At 44.7% G+C, this 13,699-nt stretch overlaps 1 long non-coding RNA gene across 1 annotated transcript in view; it reads right to left on the bottom strand.

Moving 5' to 3' along the window:
- Positions 1-13,699, bottom strand: part of LOC112451025 — a 61,675-nt gene that overhangs the window by 32,647 nt on the left and 15,329 nt on the right. The window contains exon 4 of the long non-coding RNA XR_003039759.2: positions 1,773-1,870. This is a non-coding gene — a long non-coding RNA (uncharacterized LOC112451025). The remainder of the gene's footprint in view (positions 1-1,772; positions 1,871-13,699) is intronic.

Raw genomic sequence — 13,699 nt, 5'->3', positions numbered from 1 at the left:
TTTGAGAATGTCAATGTTTGTTGGGAATTATCTTACAAAACTAGGAAGGATTTTTGGTTTATATATTAAAAGTTATGGTTTTTTATTGATTTTAGTAAAAAAAATTGCAACTTTTAGGAAAATGCCCGCAAAATCAGGCATTTTAGCCACAACAATCACAAAAAATGCCCGCGAAATCCTGAGTTTAGACAGCACGCAAACAACCAAGAGTTACCCAGATTGCAAAATGCTCCAACGTGAAGACGTCCGTCTGCAAAAAAAAAAAAACGCTCCTGATCGCACAAAAATCAGTCAGCTGAAACTCCCCCAACATGAAACGCATAATCCCTAAAATATCTTCTCGTTTTCAGATCTAAGATCTTTAGAGTTTGCTTCAGGGTGCTGTGGTATTTATCCAACCACCTTAACAGACAGTTGGGTAATAACAACCGTCGCGCTCTGAGGGGAGTTCATTTTGGATGGAAACATGAAAGGGTCCGCCATATTTAAAAGGGTAGACTGTAAACTCATTCAAATGAACGGCAGATTTAACAAGATTAAATACATTTCTACAAAAAAAATGGCATTTGAATTCATTTAGAGGTTTGTGTTCAGTGATTTAGAAGCTTGATAGTTGAGCAATAAACCATTAAAATGCTTCAAACTGAATCAGGAAACTGAAAAAAGCTACATTATTGGGTTTTTTTTTTGCTTCATTAATAATATATTGTAAAATAACCCTTATATAGTGTTTTACACAGCTGGCTTTCTTTTTCCTAATCAACTTGATAAAAATTTATTCTAGCTAAAGACTTAAAACTAAATTTATTACTGATAAGTTCAGACTGAGTAGTCATAGGCAGCCTGCTTTGTTTATTGTTTTTAATTCAAATAATGAAGCGAATTACAAAGGTCGTTTTAATTTGCTTCTCATAAAAGAGGCACCACTTCTAAATTAATTGTAAAAAGGAGAAAAATATACTAATTCTGGTGGGAAAGGACTTCTGAACCGTCGTAAACCCGAAACAAAAAGCCTCGTGAAGATTTACCTCAATGAAAGAAAGCTTTCCGCTCCTTTGAGTTGTTGTTTTTTTGTTTTCTTGTGCTTAGAAAGTACGTTTTAGTCCATTTTTGGGAACAAAGACGTAATACATGACACTTGGCTGCCAGCAGAACCTCGACCTACACGACCATCGGCGTTCGAAAAGGTCGAAGCGCTGAAAGAGTAGCTGGAAGTCGCTGAAACTGATTCATAAACCCAAAAGTCTACTTTTTGGTACAAGTCGATGAAAGTTTGGCGCCCTTTCGATAAACGCGTTTCTTTCGGCTGCTCCGCGACGCCGGGGTTGCCGCAGCGAGCGAACTCGCACGAGAGATTTGGCAACTGTTTCACGCCGGACGCAACCTGGGCTCGAACGTGCAGCCTCAGGATTACGAGACCGCGGCGCTGACCGCCGATCCACCGAGCTACCGTAAGAAGACATCTGGATTTCTGCTAAACCCAAAGATAAAAAATAAAAGTCTTAAAATTCGCAAAAGAAGGTCCATCCGCATCAACCAATTCTACAAAATTCTACAACTACCAAACTGAGGCCACAAAAAAACACTCCGACGGCCGGAAATGGTCCACAGGCCGCACTTTGGACACCCCTGCTATAGACACGTTCTGGTTGTTGGTCAAACTGACCACCTGTCGGACTTCTCTGCGGCGTGTGCCCGCCGCAGATCCAGGATCCAAACGGGTTTTAGGGCGGCGGCTAACCTCTGGTTCTGTGTGACGCTTGTGTTCTTACCTGGTCGCCGTGGTAACTCATCCTGTCCCGAAGCTGGGTCCATTTTTCGGATTCGAGGTCCCCTGCGTCCCAGAACCATCCTTCCACCAATCAATGTCCTAAAAAAAAGTGGAGAAAACAAAAAAAACAAAACAAATAAAGAAATGGTCACTAATTCAGTACCACCAAATTTGACATTTATCTGAGAAATATACAATATTTATGTAATTTAAACAAAGAATTTTTATGTTTAGTTTGTTCCTGTCAACAGCCTTTAAATAAGGAACAAGAACTTATTTTATTAAATACCTCAGAACCGTGAAAAGGACTCAATTCATAATCTTCTGCATCACTTTTATGTTCATGTTAAAAAATGCTTTAAAAACTGAAACGTGAACTAAAATGTTTTAAATGACAAACTTCTAATGAATCTACTCCTTGGATTGAATCATGTTTCTCTTTAAGAGCTGGAATTTTAAAAGAATTCAACACCTTTATGAGAATAATATAATAAATGCTTATTTTGAAAAGTATAAATATCGGTGTAGTGGAGAAGCTTAATCTTTATTACCTGCCTTGTTTGTGCCCTAAAATGTCTCAGGATCCTCGGGATTAATTTAAATGAAAACCACGGATACAACCCCCATTCAAGATGGCCGCCAGGGTCACGCGGAGCAAAACAAAGTCCTGACAGGTGGCGAGACGCCTGGACAAAGGGCCGAGCGAGGAGCAGAGGGGGAGGGGCTAACGAGGACAGGTGCGCTGATCAGTGGCAGAAACCAGGTGTGGGCCGAAGCCCAACAGGAAGCAGAGTCGACAAAATAAAACAGGAAACGGCGAAGAAACTCGAATATAAACTGGTGTCACCTGAAATTCATCCCCCAAACAGTCTGAATTTTATGCACTTATTTTGAAACAGCAACATAAAATACTTTTTTTAAATAAACAAGACAAATGTATAATTTTGAGACTTTTTATTTTTTCTTTTAACAACTGAAAAGACTTTCAGCAGCATCTAGTTTCGCTCCGTCTTGCTAAAATAAGCAAAGCCCTCTCTGAATTACGAATAAAGTGTTCAGATTTAGGATTATTAATGCCCCCCCACCCCCAAATACAGATTCTGCTGTCACCCGCCAAAATAAAAGGCGAGCAATCGTGTGTTAGCAAAATATCTCATGAACCACTGGACGGATTTTAATGAAACTTGAAGACAGCGATAATTGGATGGACGTTTATATCGGATTAGCTTCTGGTGTCGACATGATTCAAGATGGCTGCCAAAGCTAACTGATCTTAAAAAAAACAACAACACAAAAACGGCTATAACTCATCCAATTTAGCAGATATTCAGCTCAAATTTGGCGTGGTAGTAGCTGAGCATGCGACTCGTTCATTTTTGGAGTCGACCTGATTCAAGATGGCCACCACAGCTAATCAACCTTAGCCAACATGAACAGGGCTATTTAGTGTGAGATCTTTGTTTAAAACTTTGGCACGAAAGGCAGGAGGCAGTCTGCGCTCCTTTAAGGAATATTAGTTTAATTTGTATCTCAGTCCTTTCCGTATCAGGGGGGGTATATATGGTCCAAGATTTTTTTTTTTTAAAAAAAGGTGTTTTTAAATCTTGTTTTATTCGAGAAAAAAAAAAGACAAAAACACCTAAAATTCTCTCGACTTCAGCGGTGCTCGCCACCGAAATGAAAAAGTTCCCAGATCCTGAAAATAATGAAACGACCGCAGCCACCTCCTGGTAAAGCCCCACCTGCCATTTAGACCGACGCCGTCGTCCCCGCCACCCCCCCCACCACCTCTCTGAAATCATTTCATACCTCTGCCGGTACCCACCCACGCACACTTCTTCCCCGCTCTTATCCCACATCCAAGTCACGGGGGGGACCTCCGCCGGTGCCCGAGGCTTCACATTGTGCTATCTCCCTCACACACCGTGGTGTCACCACCGTGGCGGCGCTGGGCCATCTGTAGAGCCTTCATATCCTGATACTGCGAGCCAAACCCCCCCCGCTGCCCGCGCCCACCGCTCTTTACAGTTGCACAACTTTTACCTTTTGGAGGTCGCGCACCTTCGGCTGGCGACAACAATACAAGCGGATTTGTATCAAGGTGCTTTTTTCTGCATGTGTGTAGGTGTAAAAGTGCGTCCTGACGGCCACAGAAGAAGCGCACGTACGGGGGGTGGTTTCAGCCCGCCTATTGAAGTGGTGTAATTGGGAGCACGACCGGCGGCCGAGCGGCTGGAACGCTACGAGTCGGCCGAGCAGCTTTTAGTGCCTTCTCTCCTTCCATCCCTGCCTCCTTCACACGCACGCATTCTTTCACCTCCACCTCCGCCCGTCCACGCGTCTCTCCTGAATAGCGGCCGGTTCTTTTGAAAACAAAAACACATGTGGCTCAGGAACCCCATCCCCCCCCCACGCCTTGACCCGGACTGCCCTTGCACCAGGCAGAACGGGTCTTTGTATCAGCGTGAAAGCTGAAGTCGAATCCACTCGGCGTTCGCAGAAAGACTTTATCTTTGACCCCGTGTTTTGCCGAGCATCCGCCGAAACAGGACTCGTAAACACGGGAGAGACTTTACTGAAAGGGAAGATGCTGATCGCCCAATAGGCCAAATTGGCTGAAAAGATTCCCGCAAAAAAAAGACGATATTTGTTCACATTCTCACATTGTGTTAGCTCGCTGCTTTATTAGAGCTTTTAGAGACGTGGCAATAAGGCTATAAAAATCAGACCTTTGCAAGAAGTAAGCCTACCTACTAATCCACTTAGAAACCTTGCCCTCGAAAATATTCTTCTTTTTTCTTGTTTACCTTAAATGGCTCAAATCTCTCAAGTTTTTTTTGTTGGTTTTTTCCCCTCCCGTCTTTCTCTCAGATCTGTGACAGATCGAAAGAGGACTACAGGGCCACGGAGCGGAGGCTGTGAAAATCTCACCACACTTTTAATGACTTTTAATGAGATTCGTAAAACATGCACGAAACTTGCAGAAAAAGGGAGAGCGCGAGCGCGAGGGGAAGGGAGGAGAGGGAGAGAACGCGGCGCCGCCGCCTGCCACTGAGCTGACAGCGAGCAGGCTTGACATTTGGCCTCTCGTAATTAGGGAAGTGCCAGATTCCGTCCCACTAAATCTCAGCTCAAAATCATTATTCTCGACGGTGTTGACTCCGCAGAGTCCAACCCGCTTAAGCCCTCCTCTGTGCTTCTTTGTCCCCCCCCCCCGCTTTATCCTCCTTTCCTTTTCTCCTCCTCCTCCCCCTGTAAATATCGCAGCCAAAATTACATTACAGTTTTGCGCTTGCCTCCCCCTTAATTGCTTGCCCTCCAAACACAATCTGCTTTGGCAATACATAAGATGGTATGTGAGTTAACAGCGACAGTGAGTTGGCAGCGAGGCAGCTGAGTGGCGGTCTGTGAAAAAAAAAAAAAAAAAGGGAGCACTAAGACGAGGAGATAAAGTGTGGAGGAGAGCTGGAGAGGAGCTGATCACACGCAGACAAGCTGGGGAGCAGCAGACAGATGCCACGAGAGCACGGCTGTCATCCGCACAGCGAGGATGGAGGGAGGCGGAAGAAAGAGGAAAAAATAAAAAGCAGCAGAAGAAGAAGGAGGAAAGGAGTGGTGTAAAGGAGAGAGGAGAGGGGAGGAAAGAGGGGGACGGGGAGTAGATTAGGACAAAATGAGGCGGAATAAAAAACTAAACTATTCCAAGTTTGGTCAAGTCATAGTGGGTCGAAAAAGTATTCACAGTTTTCTGCGTTTTGTTGCCTTAAAAATTAGAACTTTATCTTTTAATTTACACAACATTACCTTTTCAAAAACGCAAAATGTTCCTTTTTGTGAAACAAACAGGAGAGGGGACGAGAGACAGAAAGCCTAAACTCCTAAACCTGCTCTACGCTCGTTCTGATTGGGTCGGGTTCAACCAATCACGGAGGACCACCGGTTGGTTCAAAGTTGGGTACAAGGAACCAATTGGAGACCAGCGTAATGACCCCTGTCTGTCCGTTTTTTAAAAATCACACCTGATAATTAAATATAACACACGTAGACGGATCAGTCTTCTGTGTGTTTTAGACGCGTTCTCGCTTTAAAACACCTGCTTTAAATGGACGACTTGTTGCCATGCTCCTTGAGAGCTTAATGATTTGGCGAGGAGGTGATTAAACCGTCTGAATCAGGTGTGTTGGATTAGAAAAACCTAAAACTCGCAGGACAGCGGAGCCTCGAAGCCTGGAGTCTGACCCCCCTGTTGTAGAGCAACACATCCAGGTAGTTGGCCTCTGCGCTCCCACCTCCAATCTGACTGGCTTTCAGGCTTTTCAGTGCCTTAATAACCAGAAAAACGTTCATAAATCTGGATAAAAGTCATCAGGTTGGACGGATTCTCGCGGTAGGGACGTTGATGAAACGACTATCCATTTTTCCCCTTAGTTTTTAAATCCTCCCAGGGATTCTCAGTTGGATTGAGGTCTGGGTTTGACTGGAGTATCCCAGAACATGTAGCTGGTTCTCCTTCAACCAGTGAGCGTTACTTCGGCTGTGTGTTTCGGCTCATTGTTCTGCTGGAAGGAGAACCTCCATCCCGGGCCCAAGTCTTTGAAGTTTCCGTTTTTTTGCTCCATCCATCTTTCCTTCATTCCTGACCAGCACCCCAGTTCCTGCAGGGATGTTGTTCTCAGCAGGGTTTGCGTCAGACGTGGAGTCGTCCTCGATGACCACACGGTTCAGTTTCAGTCTCGTCTCACCACAGCACCTTCCTCTAAATCAGTGCTTCCCAAACTTTTCCATAAAATAACAGTGACAAAGGTGTGTGACCCCATCTGTCGGCTGTTTAAACATCCAAAAAAAGCTAACGACTCTATTAAATAAGGACATAACGACAACCAGACAGTCTTAACATCCGTTATATGTTTTTAATCAATTTATGGACTTGTATTTCAAGTTTTTGTAACGGTTATGGTGCAAACACGGCATAAAAACTAAGTTTTTATTGTAAGTTGATGTCTGGAGATTATCTAAGGACTCCTAGTTGGTGTCGAGTGACCCACACTGGGCTCCCGACCCCATTTTTGGGAATCATTTCTCGAAATCCTTTCCTTTAAGGAATGGCTTTTTCCCGTCGATCCCGTCCACCTTATCTGAACTCCCATCTTTGCAGAAGAGCTGCCCGACTTTGGCCTCTTGGTAGCTTCTCCGGTTAACGCCTTAGTCCCCGTCTTTATGGAGGGGGTGACCCTTCTTTGGCAAGTTTGCTGTAGCTTCCATTTCTAAGAATAGATTTAATGGTGGTCTACAGGACGTTCAAATGGCTTCAAATCATCAGTTCACAAAAAGGAGTGACATCGTGGTGGTTATCTTTTATATAACCTGTGAGACGTCCATGCCACTCTGGAATTAATATCTCTTTCTTACACACATGTAGTCAGGCTTGTGACTATATTACTAAGATAAATATGTCACCCCCCACCTCTCAGGCCCGTTAAACAGGCTTCTAATTCTGTACCCTGAGGAAAAGACCATTTTTCAGACCCACGATTTCATGTCAAAAACTGATTCGGATATTTAAACTCTTCCTTTCCAACTTCCCTTCATGATCTCTGTTGTTTTCTATTCCCAGGGTTCCACTCAGCAAGCCGGCTGTCCCCAGAGAACCCATCCAAGCCCTCTCAGGCGGGGTAATAATGGCTTTCTAACGTCGCCTATTTAGACTGCAAGTTTCCATTAAATCGCACCATGGTATTACAGTTCATGTTCTTAATTATGCAGCAAATGTCCCCAAGGGGATATCGTGGAGGCCAGTACTCACACAATCTGTCCATATGGCACTTAATTAAAAGTTTTCATAAGAATAAATTGTATTCAATTCAATTAAAACTGTAATGTCATACCAAAATAATGGGCATAGCCTCCTACAACGTGCACTTCCGTTTTTTTTTTTTTTTTTGCAGGGTTTGCAATGGGAAAGTGCATATCTCTCTTCCAAAAATAAAAAAATGAAAAATTAACAAAAAGAAGCCCCCCCTAGTAGAATGAATATATGCAAGAAGCAAATATCACCAAAGCCTCCTACATGCCACCGAGCCCCAGGCAACAACCGAGCTTGAACGCTCGAGCTATTTCTAGATTCCACTCTTGGAATTCGCACCATGACAAATGAACCTTTGGAGTTTGGAATTCCTATTTATCTGCCGCTCGCAGAGCCTCTTGATTCGGTGCTGAGGAATAAAAGGAATTATGTGGACCGAAAAAAAACAACAAAAAAACAAACGACTTAAAGGATAGATGATAAAAAAAATAAATAAATAGATTGCGCTTTCCCTCCTGGAGCCAGAGCCGTTTGTTCATCTGATTTGAGGGCGTTTGGGTGGGCGTGTCCTTATCATCCGGATGCTCTGATCTCGCCACAGCAAGACAATTTCAAAATAAGCTGCATCTGATATTATACATCGTCTGCCACAGGATTGTTTCCAAGAAAATATATCTCCTTTTAAACAATGATTTATATATTTCTTTAAAACCTGCCAGATGCCGTTATAAGTCAAAGCCCGCGCCGAGCGCCAAAGCACACCTCAAATAATGACAGATTTTATTCAAGCAGCCGCTTCGGTAACTTCGAACTTACAGCTCTGGGGGCCGCCTCGCAGACGATGAGCATTGATTAGTGGATTAGAGGACAGGGGAGGAAAGAAGGAAAAAAAAAAAAAGTCCATTTGGTAAAGTAGGCCGCTGTTCCGCACACCCCATCTGTTGGGTGTGAGATGCTGACTTCATCTGTTGACGACGCAACGGTGGCTCGGGAACCAGGCGCGAGCTGATTTCCCTCCTTCACTGGTTGAGCAGCGAAGGGCCCTAAAGCGTAAACAAAAAGTGTTTTTTTGGGTTTTTTTTTTCTTGTTCTTAAACGCAGACTCTTGGCTTGGCTCTGCGACGTGACTCTGACGCTCGTTCGCTCCGAAGGTCCGAGAACAAACGGCTTCCCACACCTGGCGACCGGCGGCGGGGGAAACTCCCTCGCCTGCAGACCAACGCAGCTACGCCGATGGACGTCGTTCCTTAAAAGAACGTTAGCGCTTGGAGCATGCATCGGGAAGAACTCCCGGCTACTACCACACCGAATTTTTAGCTCAACGTCTGCAAAACTCACTGTAACCATTTCTGCGTTGGCCAATGTCGATCCGCTGTGGCGGCCATCTTGAATTGGGCTGACTCCAAAAGCTAATCGTGAGAAATTTTGCCAACAAACGAGGCCGCCCTTGCAGTACGTGTTCGAGACGAAGCTCAGCTACTACCACACCAAATATTAGCTTGCCGAGGCTCTTTGCGTGGCGGCCATTTTGAATCTGCTTCCCAATCCTCACACTTCCACCCTCGCGTCGTTCAAGTGCGCGTTCACGCTGAAGGGTTTGAGTGCGTCCCAATTCTCCGGAGTGCTCTTTAGCCCCGCCCCCTTTGTGTGCTGCATCCAGGCGGACTTCAGCGAAGTGTTTACCCACAATTCATCACTGCATGTTGACAATGAAAGGGTTTTTAATTAAACGGCAGAAACATGGCGGCGGTGACAGAGCGAGCTGCGTCTGTCACGAAAAAAATCAGTTTTTAAATGTAAAGTATTGAAATAATTCTCGTTTCTCTCTGCTGTACAGGTGTGAAAACTATCAACAAGTCAGAACAAAACACATCTGAGCAGCCGAATATCTCCTGCAGTGACTTTGGAAAGCAAAAAATACCTAAACTGTACTTTTAAAATCCTACTGGCGCCTTCTTAAAATGCCAAAACAGGGACCGGTCGGCCATGTTGGATGTCGCACTTATGGCCCAGAGGTGCAAGACGATGACGTAACCTAAACTGTCCCAATTCTCCGATTTTTGCATGCTTGTAATCCGAGTACACGCTTCATAGAGGGGCGTAGGGTGGAGCGATCGAGGCTTCGCCGCAGACACGCTGTATGTAATCTTAATTCGAAATATGGCTGGTTAGTGGAGCGCTTGTTAAACAGAGAGAACGAGTTTAAACCCTGCATATTCACTGCTATTCGATCTGATACAGTATTTAGGCAATCATGTCACCAGAACCGAACAAATAGACTTTCTGTCGGCCCTCGTGACCCCCCACGACCTTTCCGAATGAAACCTAGCCAGGGCGCTGGTTTCAAAATAAAATAAAAAATTAAAAAAAGACGTTTCAGCCGCTGTAATTGATTTAACTCGGGCTTGAAGCGGGCAGCCGATGAAAGCCGAAGCCAGCGCAGGCAGAGACGGAGAAAGAAAGCAGGAATAAATTTGTCTTCTGCTCCACACAAGAGCCTCCGTACCTGATAACTCACAATGAGAGGCTGAGTGAAAACATTTGCTGTCAGCAGTCGGTTTCGCTGCAGTAAGACAGTCTAACAGATGTGCACTCACCCGAAGACTTATGCAGATGCCACAGCTGCTGCTTATATCTCTGTTTATTGCCGTGTTTAGGCAGTTTGGCAGGGGTTTGTGGACAGGAGTGCGCGCGCGTGTGCGTTCAGAACTCTTAAAAAAGCGCTATAAATAAGCCCGAAAAACACACAAATCTGCTCTTGTTGGATTTGATGATAATTGCATTACCGCACGAGCACATTCCTGGCTTCGGTCCCGCTCTCCGGGGCGGACCCAGGCTCCGTTATGGACCGCGCCGGGCCCGCCGCGGCCCCCGGCTCAACCTCTGACCTCTAACCTTCCTCCTCGAGGCACAGATGAAGACGAGCCGCTCGTTTCAGCGAGCCCCGCGACGACGCCCGCAGCTCTTCGCCCCAAAAGCCTCCGTTTTCTTTTAATGCAATGAAAAAGGGGGATCTGGTTTGATGGATGTCAAAGTTAGTTGAATGTTTCAGACGTTTTAAAGCTAAATTTAAACTCATCTTGCAGAGAAAACTTGGATTATTTGATGGGAAGTTGCTCAGGTCACCCATTAAGTTGCATTTTTTTTATTTTAATCACTTCTTTGTTTGTATTTATTTCCATTCCTGCTGCCAGAACTGATCTTTAAAAGAAAACGCACAGAAAAAAGGCTTTAACTCGATCAGTTTCACAGATACTGAGCTGAGGTTTGGTCTTAAATTACTCCGAGCCTTCACTCATCTTCGCCTGAAAAACAAACAATAATCGATTGTCTGTTAGCGAAATATCCACAGATTTTAAAGAACCTCTCAGCTGATTAACCCAATTCAATATGGCCGCCACACGCTCCTCTTTAAGGCTTTCAGTGAGCGCCAACAAAGAGATCGCTCTGAAATTTAGTTTTTCAATAAAATATCTTTTTTTGTTTTTATTTCTGGCGTTAAAAGGTGGCGGGTGACAAGCATTCCCTCAGGTAACGATAACCGTTTTCTACATTTAGAAAGAATTAATTACTCTCTTTTACTTTGCGGTAAAACTTGTTTGAAACGGTGAATTTATGAATCATTAATCATCATTTTTTTTATTTGTTGTTGTTGTTTTCACACTGTAAGAAGAGTAGAACTCCTTTTCCTCTTCTTTTCCCTCTTCAGGCATTTTTGTACATTTTTTATCTTTATTTTATTTATTATTTTGGATTTGGTGATCATTTCTAGTTGCACAAGTATATAAAGAATATATTTAAATATTAAAACTGAAAATCTTTGGGTTTTAACAAACATCACGCAGCTAAAATAATAAGAATTTCTCCTTTTTTTAAACCTCTACAAACCTGAAAAGTTGATCATTTTATAGCAGAAAGGACTCATTTAGTTAACATCCTTTCATGTCTCTATTGTAAAAGAAAAAGAAAAAACAAATCAACACTCGGAGTTCTCCCCCCTGCTGGCAAACCTTTCTGTAAAATAACGGGAACGGCAGAAACCACAACCGCCCATCTGTTGCCGTTAGATCTGCCGACGCCGATCACAACGTTACCTCCAAAAGTTTGGAAAGGAAAGACGCCCGCGGAGAGAAATCTAAACTCGTTTTTTTTTTTTTTTTTTTTAATTCACGGCCAAGTCGTGCAGCTTTGAAGAGGAGCGGATCAGAACTCGGGCACCGCTCGGCCGTCTGTTAGCGAAATATCTCGCGACGCGGCGAGCGGATTTTAGCGAGGCTCTCGGGAAGTTACCGCCAGATGGACGCCTACAGCCGATTGGCGTTCGGAGTCAGTCCCGTTCAAGATGGCCGCCGCAGCTAGGCAAACTTGGCTACCACAAAAATGGCTTCAACTCGGTCAATTTTACAGATAACGAGCTAAAATCCGGTGTGGTAGCAGCTGAGAGTGATCTCCGACGCCTGGTTTGAGCGCCAACTGATTGCACGAGATCTTTGTTTAGAATCAGCTCCGTCTGTCTGTTAGCAAAATATCACCTGAACTTTTGGCTGGAGTTTAACGAAATTTTTGGAACGTTATCACCGGATGTCCGCCTACAACTGATTCACTTTCGGAGTCACTCCCGTTCAAGATGGCCGCCACAGCTAACTGGCTTCAGCTGGCACAAAAGTGATCATAACTCAGCCAGTTTTACAGATAACAAGCGGAAATTTGGTGTGGTAGTAGCCGAGCATCATCCCCAGCGCATACTCCCGAGAGCTCTGCGCTGCGCAAAATTCTTCCCTTTAAATTTTTAATAATACCCATTTGCGACAACCCTCTCTTGTCTGTTAGCAAAATATCTTGTGAACCACTGAGCGGAGCAGAACGAAACTTTCAGAGATTTATCACTGGGTGTACGTCCACAGCTGATTTAATGTTGGAGTCGACCCAATTCAAGATGGCCACTGCAGCTAAGCAACCTTAGGAAAGACAAAAACGGCTATAAATCAAATGGTTTTACAGATGTGGAGCTAAAATTTGGTGGAGGTGGAGGTAGCCTCGAGCGCTAGCAGGTTAGCGATTTGAACAACGAAGCGAACTTTTCAGATCGTGCACGGACCGCGGGAAGAAGGTGTGGCGTGCTCCTGGCGAGTTATTTTTCAGAAACTCGCCAGACTGGTGCAACAGTGGAACTACTGTTTCACTGCAAGCCGAAAGCACCCCCCTACTTCAACACACACACAATCAAGTGGCATTATGAATGTGTGTGTGCATATGCATGATTGACACACACACACACACACACCTCTTTTTCTTGTCTCATTGGCAGGCTCATATCCCATCTGCTCTCCAGGGGGGCGGACGCAGAGATAGTTGTGGAACATCTCTCCACACACACACACCACTGGGTACCAAACTCACTGACACATACCCACACACACAGACACACACACACCCCTCCCTCCTCCCCGTCCAGTCACTTCCATGCGTCTCGAGTCCAGCCACATTCTTCTTTCGCTAATTGACTGTCATAACGGCTGGCGAGATTAACTCCGGCTCAATCCCTGCACGGCGGCGGAGGAGGATGTGGGGGCCGAACCGGGGGCCGGGTGGAGGGAGTGGCGGCGCTGGAACTGCCATATCTCCTATTTGTTATTGATATTTACAGGCCGGCCGCGGCCCCTCCTCTGCTGGGAAAGATTAGCATTAATGGCAGGCTTATGGAGGAAGCGGGCCCCCTGTCAAAACCAGTGTCCCCTTTTTTTTAATTTTTTTAATTTTGCTGCCATCGCTCAGATTAACTGAAGCTTTGTGACCGGCTCTCCCTGCAAGACACGAGTCTGCAGGAGGGAGGGAAGTGACGGAACTTTGTCTAAACTTTCCCTAACGAGGGGGGGGGGAGTTTTCTCGCAGCGATCCATAGGCATTTTCCTAAAAGTTGTGCTTTTTTTTAATACTAAAATCAATAAAAAACCATAACTTTTAATATATAAACCAAAAATACTTCCTAGTTCTGTAAGATAATTCCCAACAAACATTGACATTCTCAAAAGGTGCTTTATTTGAGAACTTTGATAGCTTCTAAACTGACATTCATGAGCATTTCTGGATTGTCCCTGGTCTGCAGGAAGTGACGTCACGTGTCT

The sequence above is a fragment of the Kryptolebias marmoratus genome, linkage group LG18 (assembly GCF_001649575.2).
Source record: "Kryptolebias marmoratus isolate JLee-2015 linkage group LG18, ASM164957v2, whole genome shotgun sequence".
In the NCBI taxonomy this organism is placed as follows: Eukaryota; Metazoa; Chordata; class Actinopteri; order Cyprinodontiformes; family Rivulidae; genus Kryptolebias; species Kryptolebias marmoratus.
Note: the sequence above shows the minus strand (reverse complement) of the source record. Positions and strands in the feature narration are given on the sequence as shown.